This window comes from Mytilus edulis, chromosome 1 (assembly GCF_963676685.1).
Source record: "Mytilus edulis chromosome 1, xbMytEdul2.2, whole genome shotgun sequence".
NCBI classification, from domain to species: domain Eukaryota; kingdom Metazoa; phylum Mollusca; class Bivalvia; order Mytilida; family Mytilidae; genus Mytilus; species Mytilus edulis.
In genome coordinates, this window is record NC_092344.1 from 28,450,357 (window position 1) to 28,460,191 (window position 9,835).

The 9,835-nt window shown below is 28.5% G+C and overlaps 1 long non-coding RNA gene across 1 annotated transcript; it reads right to left on the bottom strand.

Moving 5' to 3' along the window:
• Window positions 1-782: 782 nt before the first annotated feature.
• Window positions 783-9,319, bottom strand: LOC139519349 (uncharacterized). The gene is made up of 3 exons (XR_011663571.1): window positions 9,191-9,319; window positions 2,928-2,990; window positions 783-887 (listed from the first exon to the last, which is right to left on the bottom strand). It is a non-coding gene; the product is annotated as an uncharacterized lncRNA (long non-coding RNA).
• Between the last annotated feature and the right edge of the window lie 516 nt (window positions 9,320-9,835).

A 9,835-nucleotide genomic window follows, 5' to 3' on the forward strand; every position in this document is an offset into this window, starting at 1 on the left:
TGGAGACAACGACAATACATACATGTACAATCATGACTCAGGATTGGAAGCTATAAACACCAACTCTCCAATAGATGGTTCGCACAAAAAAAAGAAGAAAAAAAAACCCTGACTAATAATCAAAAGAAAACACTAGGAGATATAAGCCAATATTTCCAAGGAACGAACCAAACTCCAAGAAATAAAACCGATAAGAGAAATGCAACAACCCCAACAGAAGAGTATCAAGAACGTACAGGTCCTGCACAAAAGACATTTAAATCGTAGGGCCAGAACCATATGTTAATCCATTACAATGCAATTGTTAAATAATTAAAACACTACAATGTTCAAATATAAATATATGTACATAGAATTTATTATATTTATTTTAATAATTAAAAAAACCCAAAAAAAATGATTGTGATGCAATGCAAGATTGCATACTTTCAGAAGATTATGACTATTTGAATGTCAAATATATGTTTATCATAAAAAATGTTTATGTTTCAAACAATCACCTGTTAGTATGGTACGCTATTATAGAACATTAGAATTTGAATGTATATTTGGTAAAAACCACATCATTGATATTGAAATTGCAAGAAATACACGTATCTATATCCAACAATTTTTTCTCCATATTGAAAAAAAATCCATCAGTCATATATGCCACGTTTATAATCCAGAGTGGTAATATTCTTCACACTTGTTTTCAATGTATAGAAAAGGAAAATCCAAATCTTTTTTTAGAACATGACACTAAATGTATAGCCATCCACGTTTTTTAACATTCACAAAATTTGTTTAACTTTTCTTTTAATAACATCTGGTGTTCAGACATACCACTTCAATTTGCTAATCAGAATCTGGTTCAGTGTCTGAGTAATGTCAAGGCCATATGCGATCTGAAAATAGACAATGAAATAAAAAGTAAACAATGTAGTTATCATACTATAAATGTTAAAATGATTATTTGCAATATTATTGTAAGCACTATTGACAATGTTATGTACAATGTGTATATTAATATTAATACGAACTGTATATACCATGTTGTAAACAAATTATCAATTTATGGTTATGTTCCGGACCATATGAGTATTTAGACTATACGCATATGGTCATGACCATATGGGTATATACTCATATGGTCGGGGGTAATTAACACTCTGTTACAGTTTACTTTTAATACTTCTAAACTCTTCATATGGTATGACCGTTCATTCAAAATACGCTATCATATAGGTAATTCTATCATTATATTATAATAAAAAGATAAGCTAAATAAAAATAAGAAGTTTCACATAGTTAATTTTACTTAATTGTCAAATTTAAATTAAACACATTTTTTACCGATGGTCATTACCGATTAGTTATTACGAGTAATTGACAATATGTCGACTAAAAATTAAATTCCAAAAAATTCTTAATGAACTGTTACATAAGAAGTCACTGGAAAGTAGCATACTATTAGTTTATTTAAGTTGTGTTGTGAAGATGGTGTATTGCAGTCATTTTACGATATTTGAGATCTAGAGCTTCTTAAAAACACCGTAGACATCAGAATTGCCAAAGACCTTGGTATCACTGAACGCAGCTGCAAAAAAGCTTGTTTTTCACTCGCAAACAAAATGTGTAAATGAAAAAGATCGTGCACAAATTTCTTGCAAATGCAAAAAAGCTATGATACCGTGTGGAAGTGAATGTCATCCAAACCTATATGCACGAATGTAACTGGCGATGAAAACTAACTATGGCATCAATACTTTTTTTACGTAGTTTTTTGGATTATAAAATTAAAAAAAATTGTCATAAAACTTTTAAACCATCACTGTTTTTTTAGATAAAGTCTTTGTATTATTGAAACGTTTATAAATAATGTAATTTGAAAAAATACATATACCTATATGGTCCAAATACTCATATGGTCCGGCCCGTTAATAACCAAACGAGTATTATACTCATATGGTCCGACCATACGCGTACGGTCGGACCATACGCGTATGGTCCAAATACTCATATGGTCCGGAACAGTTATATTATATATAAGAAAACTTTACTTTTTTTTTTAACTAGAAATCTATGGTAAACAATGAGTGAAACAATACATATATGTTCATTAAACTGTCAAGGTCTTGGTTCAAAAGATAAAAGACAAAGGCTTCATATGTGGATGAAGTATCAGAATTGTAATATTTTATTTGTACAAGAGAGTCATTTTACTTCTACTTTAGAGGAAAAATTTAAAAATGAATTCAAAGGTGATACATACCACAGTTATGGAAATTCTCAATCAAGAGGGGTATCAATTTTTATTAGTGATCACACTGATTATCAATTAATTGATAAATTTCAAGATGAGGGGGGGGGGGGTTTGATTAACATAGAAATTTCAGAAAGTATATAAACTCTAGTTAATATTTATGCACCAAATCTACCTAAAAATAGGAATGTTTTCTTCAAAAAAGTAAATGACATGATACATACAAACAGTTTAGGTATGGTCATAGTTGGGGGAGATATGAATGATACATTATCTAATATTGACAACAACAAAAAAACAACAGAAATAATAAAAGAAAACAAAAACTAGTCAACAGTTTAAAGGGGTTAATCAAAACACACAAACTGTTAGATATTTGGAGAGATATACATAGAAACAATATACAATTTACATGGAGACGGAAAAATAAGATAAATGAAGCTTCACGCATAGACTTCTTTCTTGTTTGTCCAGAAATAAGGTCACATATTTATTCAACAGATATAAGACCTGCACTTATTTCACATACAGATCACCAAGCTATATCTTTAAAGGTAAAAGAGAGATCACAATCAAAAGGGAAATGTTATTTTAAAATTAATAACAGTATCTTAGATAATACAGAGTATAAAAATATAATAAAAGGTCTTATCATGAAATATAAAAATAAAACAAAACTTACTGATAAAATAGGCCATCAATGGGATCTGTTCAAAATTGAAGTTCGAGAACATACTGTTGCATACTGTTAAAGAAATGCAAATAAAAATAAAAGTGAAATACACATATTGGAAAATAAGATAAAAAAATTAAATGAAAATATAAACAGAAACTGTAAAGATGATGGTATTAAACATTATCAAGAAGAATTAACTTATAATGAATGTAAACTAAGAAAAAATTATGAAATAAAAAGTGAAGGAGCTCAAATAAGGTCAAGGATTAAATGGGTAGAAGAAGGAGAGAAAAATACTAATTTTTTTTGGGACTAGAAAAAGCTAGACAGACAAGAAAGACTATAACTGCTTTAAAAGAAGAAAAAGGTGATATACATACAGAGTCTTCTAAAATTTTACAAATAGAGAAAGAATTCTATCAAAATATTTATCATAGCACATGTCCAAATGTAAAATCCATAGATACATATATTAATGATATAAATATTGATCATAAATTAAATAAACAAGAGAGTGAGATAATGGAAGGTACGTTAACCTTTGAAGAATGTACTACATTGTAGTTCTTTATTCAAGATGAAAATTAATAAATCACCTGGAATTGATGGACTGAGTGTTGAGTTCTATAGGACTTTTTGGAATGATTTAAAAGAATTTGCTGTATCTACATTTAATTATTCGTATAAAAAAGGGGAGTTAACAAGTTCTCAAAAACTAGGAGTTATTTCTCTTATACATAAAAAGAATGATCCACTTTGCTTAAATAATTATAGACCCATAACTTTATTAAATATTGATACAAAATTAATTGCATATTCATTGGCTCAACGCATTAAATAAACTCATCATAGATATCAGGACTAAATTTAGTATATACGCCAGACGCGCGTTTCGTCTGCAAAAGACTCATCAGTGACGCTCGAATCCAAAACAGTTAAAAGGCCAAATAAAGTACGAAGTTGAAGAGCATTGAGGACCAAAATTCCTAGCAAAAATATACTTCCAAATATTATACATAAGGATCAAAATGGTTATGTTAAAAATAGATATATAGGTTATAATATTAGACAAATCCAAGATATAATTGATTATGCAGAAAGATTTAACATAGAGGGGGCACTACTATTTTTAGATTTCTCTAAAGAATTCGACTCTTTAGAATGGGATTTTATGTTTTCAGCTTTAAAAAAATTTGGATTCCAAAACTCTATGCTTAAATGGAGTAAAACTTTATATACAGATATAAAAAGCTCAGTAATAAATAATGGATGGATCTCTGAACCCATAAACATTCAACGCGGTATACGACAAGGGTGTCCGTGCAGTGCATTAATTTTTGTTATTGCAGTAGAGATATTAGCCTGTAACATAAGGCAAGACCATGACATTAAAGGCTTTGAAATTAAGATAGATGGGAAAACACATTCATTAAAAGTCAGCCAACTTGCAGACGATACAACACTTTTTCTAAAATCACAAAAAGACATTTCAAAAGTTTTAAATATGATTGAAATCTTTGACACATTATCAGGACTTAAATTAAACAGATCAAAAACAGAAGGCATATGGTTAGGAAAACATAAACATTGTAAAGAAAAATATGAAAACATTAACTTTACAAACAAACCAGTAAAATGTTTAGGAGTTTTTTTTTTGGTTGTAATAAAAATGATTGTCAAAAGCTCAATGCTGAAAAACAATTAGAAAAATCTGAGAAGATAATTAAAAACTGGGAGAAAAGAAATCTAACCTTATTGGGAAAAATAACAGTTATTAAATCACTGATTCTACCCAATATTACTTTTTTAGCATCTGTTTCTCACATAGAAAAAGAATATATTGATAAATTCAAAAAAATTGTATTTCAATTCTTATGGAAAAGCAAAACAGAAAAAGTTAAACGTAATTTATTAAGCTATGAATTGCTAGATGGTGGTTTAAAAATCATTGACATAGATAAATACATAGAATCTTTAAAAATTGGGTGGATTAAAAGATTGATATATGGAGATTTTGCCAACTGGAAAGTAATATCATTATTTTATTTTAATAAATTTGGCAAGAATTTCCTTATCTTTCATATGAACATTGATGGTATTAACTCAATTCCTGGTTTAAATAAGCTGCCAGAATTTTATTTGAATATATTAAAAGCATGGGTAAAAAACAAAAAAATAGAGCAACCAGAAAACTTTAGAACTATTCGACAACAAGTAATCTGGGGAAATCAATTTATCAAGATTAAAATAAAAAGCCTTATATTTCAAAACTGGATAAATAGCAAAATCATATATGTAAATGACATTATAGATGAAAATGGTAACATATCAGAGAAATATATTTTACAAAAAACTCAATATTAAATGTAATTGGTTGTCAGAATGTTCTCAATTGAAGAAAGCTTTGCCAAAAGAATGGCTAAACATTTTAAGACAAGCAAATTCAAAGAAAACTCAAGTAAAAACAGATTATGTTTTATTTATTAAAGGGAAACTTCACAAAAAAATCAAAAATTGATATTATGTTCATTCTGTATAAAAATGCTCAAATTCATGAATATTAAAGTATTATTCTGCTAGATAAGAGATCACCATCGATTTTAAATTTAGAGTATCAATTCTCTCCGGTCGGCCATTTTGTTACCTTGTCCGATTTGCACCCGAGATATGTCTAAGGACCAAAACTACAGTAACCCGATGTAGTCGTAATTGCGTGTCGATGTCTTGTCAATCGTACGGTTGTTTTATTCGACTAGTTAACTAAAACTAAGTTGATACGGAAAATTTTCTTATCTTTTTTTTTTAATAACCATGATCTGTTATTTTTAACAATAATGATAATATTGGAATTACTTAAAAAGTAAAAATTTCAAAATATAAATAAGTGTTCCGTGAAACTTGAATTGTTTTCGGAAATCTAATTTGTTCATAATTCTTTTATGTAATAAACTTTATTAAAATAAATTAGGATCTTCGCTCCACTGATCACCTGCATGGCTAAAGGTATTACTCCCAAAGGTATTGCAGGGGGTGTGACACGTCCAGGTATTCAAGCGATTTCCTGTCGAGTTTGCAAATTCATGCATCGTTTCACTTCTTAGGGTATTGGTCAGTGTACACGGCCGATGACTTATAACTTTCCATTTTGAACTATTAGGTGTATAAATTGTATGCATCTCTATCTTGCGTGTCCGAAAGTGATATTATATACTAGTCATTACTAAACTCATACGCTTCTTTATGAATAACATTTCTGATGTAAAGAAAATTATTTATAAAAATATAGATAATACCTAAAAATAAACAACAGATTTTATGAAATAAAAATCTATATACATATTTTTTGTCAATGGTGAAGGACAGATCGAACCATACCAGCAATTTTGATATAAAAAAATGTACGCACTTGTCGACCATTCGTATATACACCAGGATAAAAAGTAACGGAACTATAGCGAAAATTCAAATATATACATGTATACACTGTACCAAGAGACATATAATACAATGTATTATATGTCTCTGACTGTACATAAGAAAGAAACATACATTTTGTGTAAATTGGGGTAAAAGTTTTGTTAGTAGACTAGTCCACGTATGTCAACAGTATGTAATCATCAAATGTCGAAAGACTATTGTATACCAAAAGAAGAAGAAGAAGAGATTTAAATACTGGTCGATATATAACTTTCTTTGGCTCATCGAAGTTATGGACATTTATATATCAATTATATTGTTCTCGAATAAAGGAAGAAATTCGTCATCATCACAATTGTTCCGACATGCATGTTATATGTACGCAACTGGACGAACACTAATAATCCTAAAGGGATGTGAATATTTTCCAGGAAAACTATAGAGTATCAAAGTTTAAATCAATTTCGGGATTTATTTTCTTTCTTGATATTCAATGACAGCAATTTAAAGAACAAACTGCTTGTCCGCTTTGTGGATATTCTTGCCAGTTGAAACACTCCTTATAACATTAAACAATATAGGGAAAGATGACATTAAATTCGTTCTGGTTTTTTTTATACATTGTTGGTCAAATAGCAAAAGTATTATATATAGATGGGCCCGATATAGTTACGGTGTGAGACGAAGACTATTTTGTAAAGGACATTCCCGATTATGTATAAATTGTATTGATGTTTTTCACACTTGAAAAGCATATATGTTCGTAAATTTCGATTCCATTCCAAAAAGATTCTTAAATTTTTAAAAAAAATTATCAAATATCTGAAGTATTCGTGCGTTGTGAGATTTGAAATATTTTGATGAAAACATTAATTCCTTAATAGGTAATTAAAGATAACTTTGGATGGACTAAATTATATAATTGCAATTGTTAATGATCTGTTTGAAATATTTAAGGCTGCCGATCCTAATCTAAGATAGTACAATTTTTAGTTCATACACTCGTGATTAGAAGGCTATTTTTATTTATGAATTTATACTTCAATTAAAATAATTAAGTATTTTATCGTTACTGAATTAATCAAAAGTCATAATTCATTTAAAAGTGATCTTATCATGTTTATGCAAAATATAAAAATATACAACAGCTATCCAGTTATTGTGCGACCTTATTATTCCCGTTAATTAATTTGATATTTTTTTTACATTTCTGCAGGGACATCTGTATAAGTCCTTGATTTCTGTGTCTAAAACTTTGACTGACTCCCGTTTTCAATTCATACGAAATGTTGTTCACACCTTCAAGCCAGTAAACCGTGACGCATAGATTTCACTGAATGAGGATCAAAGGATTAGAATTACATAATGCTAATCCTTTAATTACCTTGAGTTATTCGACGCACTCAACATTCTTTAGGTGTCACAAAACAATACACATTTTATTTCCACCGTACAAGCAAGTGAAAATGCTTGCTGGAATGAAGCAAAAAGGTCAGAATACAAACGTGTATTTTTATTACACTATTGATCATGTCAATTTCATATGTTTGTTTAAAGTATTTGTAGAAAAAATCATAAAAATGTTCTATTGTATGAATTAATTTTATTATTAAAATTCGTTTTAAAATATCCACACGATCTAATTTTAAAAGTTGCATGGCTATCACTTATTTTTCGTTGGTTAATAGCCACACCAAAAGTCGTCGATGCGCTTTAAATCGCGTTATTAGATGGTTAACGAACAAGACTTAAATGAGATATTTTCACTCCCGGTATGCATCAAAGACTTAAACTACGTCACATATTAAAGTCAGGAAGTTTCAAGAAATAAAATTAATAATTCCCAATTTTCTCCTTTATTTGATTTCATATCAAAATAAAACTTGGTGAATATGTTTTTTATGGTATTATGAACATAATAAGATGAAAAGTGAAAAATCGCGAATTATCCCTTTAAGAGAAATTGTAATTATACAGAAACATTAGACAATTTAGAAAAAAAAAAATTATAACACATTCATTCAGAATGAGATTCAAATTCCTGTTGGTTTTAACCGATGGAAAACAGTGTTAAATATTGAGTATATTAAGAGTTCAGCCTGTAATATATTAAAATTTGTTCACCATTATTTGAAAGAAAATAAGTATAAAGTGTTTCGTTGGAAATTGTTACACTTTATTCTACCTTGTAAAACTTTATTAAAACAGTGGAATATCTGCAATACTTCAAATTGTAATTTTTGCAATACCACTGAAGATTATGATCACATGTTTCTGAAATGTCATTTTCTTAATGACTTCTTTAGTAAAATAAAAAATCTTTTTATAAAACTGAATATTGATAATAATATTCTAACATTGAAAAATCTAGTATTTGGTTATACAATTAATGATGAACAATATTATGAAATAAATTATTTGATTACATTAATAATGTTTTGTATATATAAAGCTTACTACATGTCTGAACAGAAAACAGAAGCTATAAATGTGTATGCTGTATTTAAAGCAGAATTTATGTATAGTTACAAATTACAGGCAAAATGTAAGACTACACTTTGTAATTGTTTCCTAGAAAAAGCTTTCAAATTGTTGAAATATTTTTTTGTTTGTTTGAGAAATATATGATCTAGCTAAAATAAATGAAGGAACTTAATTAAAGATATAAATTTTTAAAATTACACATCAGGAACGGATGAAGTAATATAAATTTTACTGTTCACCGCCACATGTTAAGATTAATAACGAGGCCATTTATATCAATTTACCGTTACAAAAAGAAGATTTGAAAAAGAAACCAGTCTAACTCTTCATCTTCTTTACACTACTGATAAATTTTGATTTAGACATACCTCTTATAATGCTATATCACATCTGTTTGTTCTATTTTTAAAGTCACATAAACCGGTGTGACAATTTTGTTTCAAACCAGGAAGTTATTCGATAGAAAAACAATGCACACGTTAACGGAGAAAATATGGAAAGTTTCCGGAAACTATACTCAAAAATCATTTATATTGCTAGATGATATCCAAATAGTATTTTTTCCTATTTATATGTATAGGTAAATAAATAAGTCTCGCTGATATTTACTTGTTTATTATTTCATTGCTGATAAATTTATAACTTAGCTGTTAGATTATAATACTAATGTTGATTTAATATATTGATGCTTACCAGAAAACAACCCTGGATTTCTGATATTAACAAACAGGGACTCTTCACTGGTATGCTGGACTGGTGAGGTATATTGTTAACAGCAGAAAGTGCAATTTGTTGTTGAATAAAAAAAAAAGAAGGAAATAACACAATTTTAAGAGTTGAATACAATAAGTGAAATAACTCTCGCGTGTATATCTTTTCTTGCTGACCATTTTTTCTTTTTATGTTTCTCTGTATCTATTAACGTTTTCAAGATTATAGGCTAATTTCGCAAACTTTGTCATGTAATGACGATACCGGGTACATAAGTCCACTTACAGTTTTGATTTTACAAG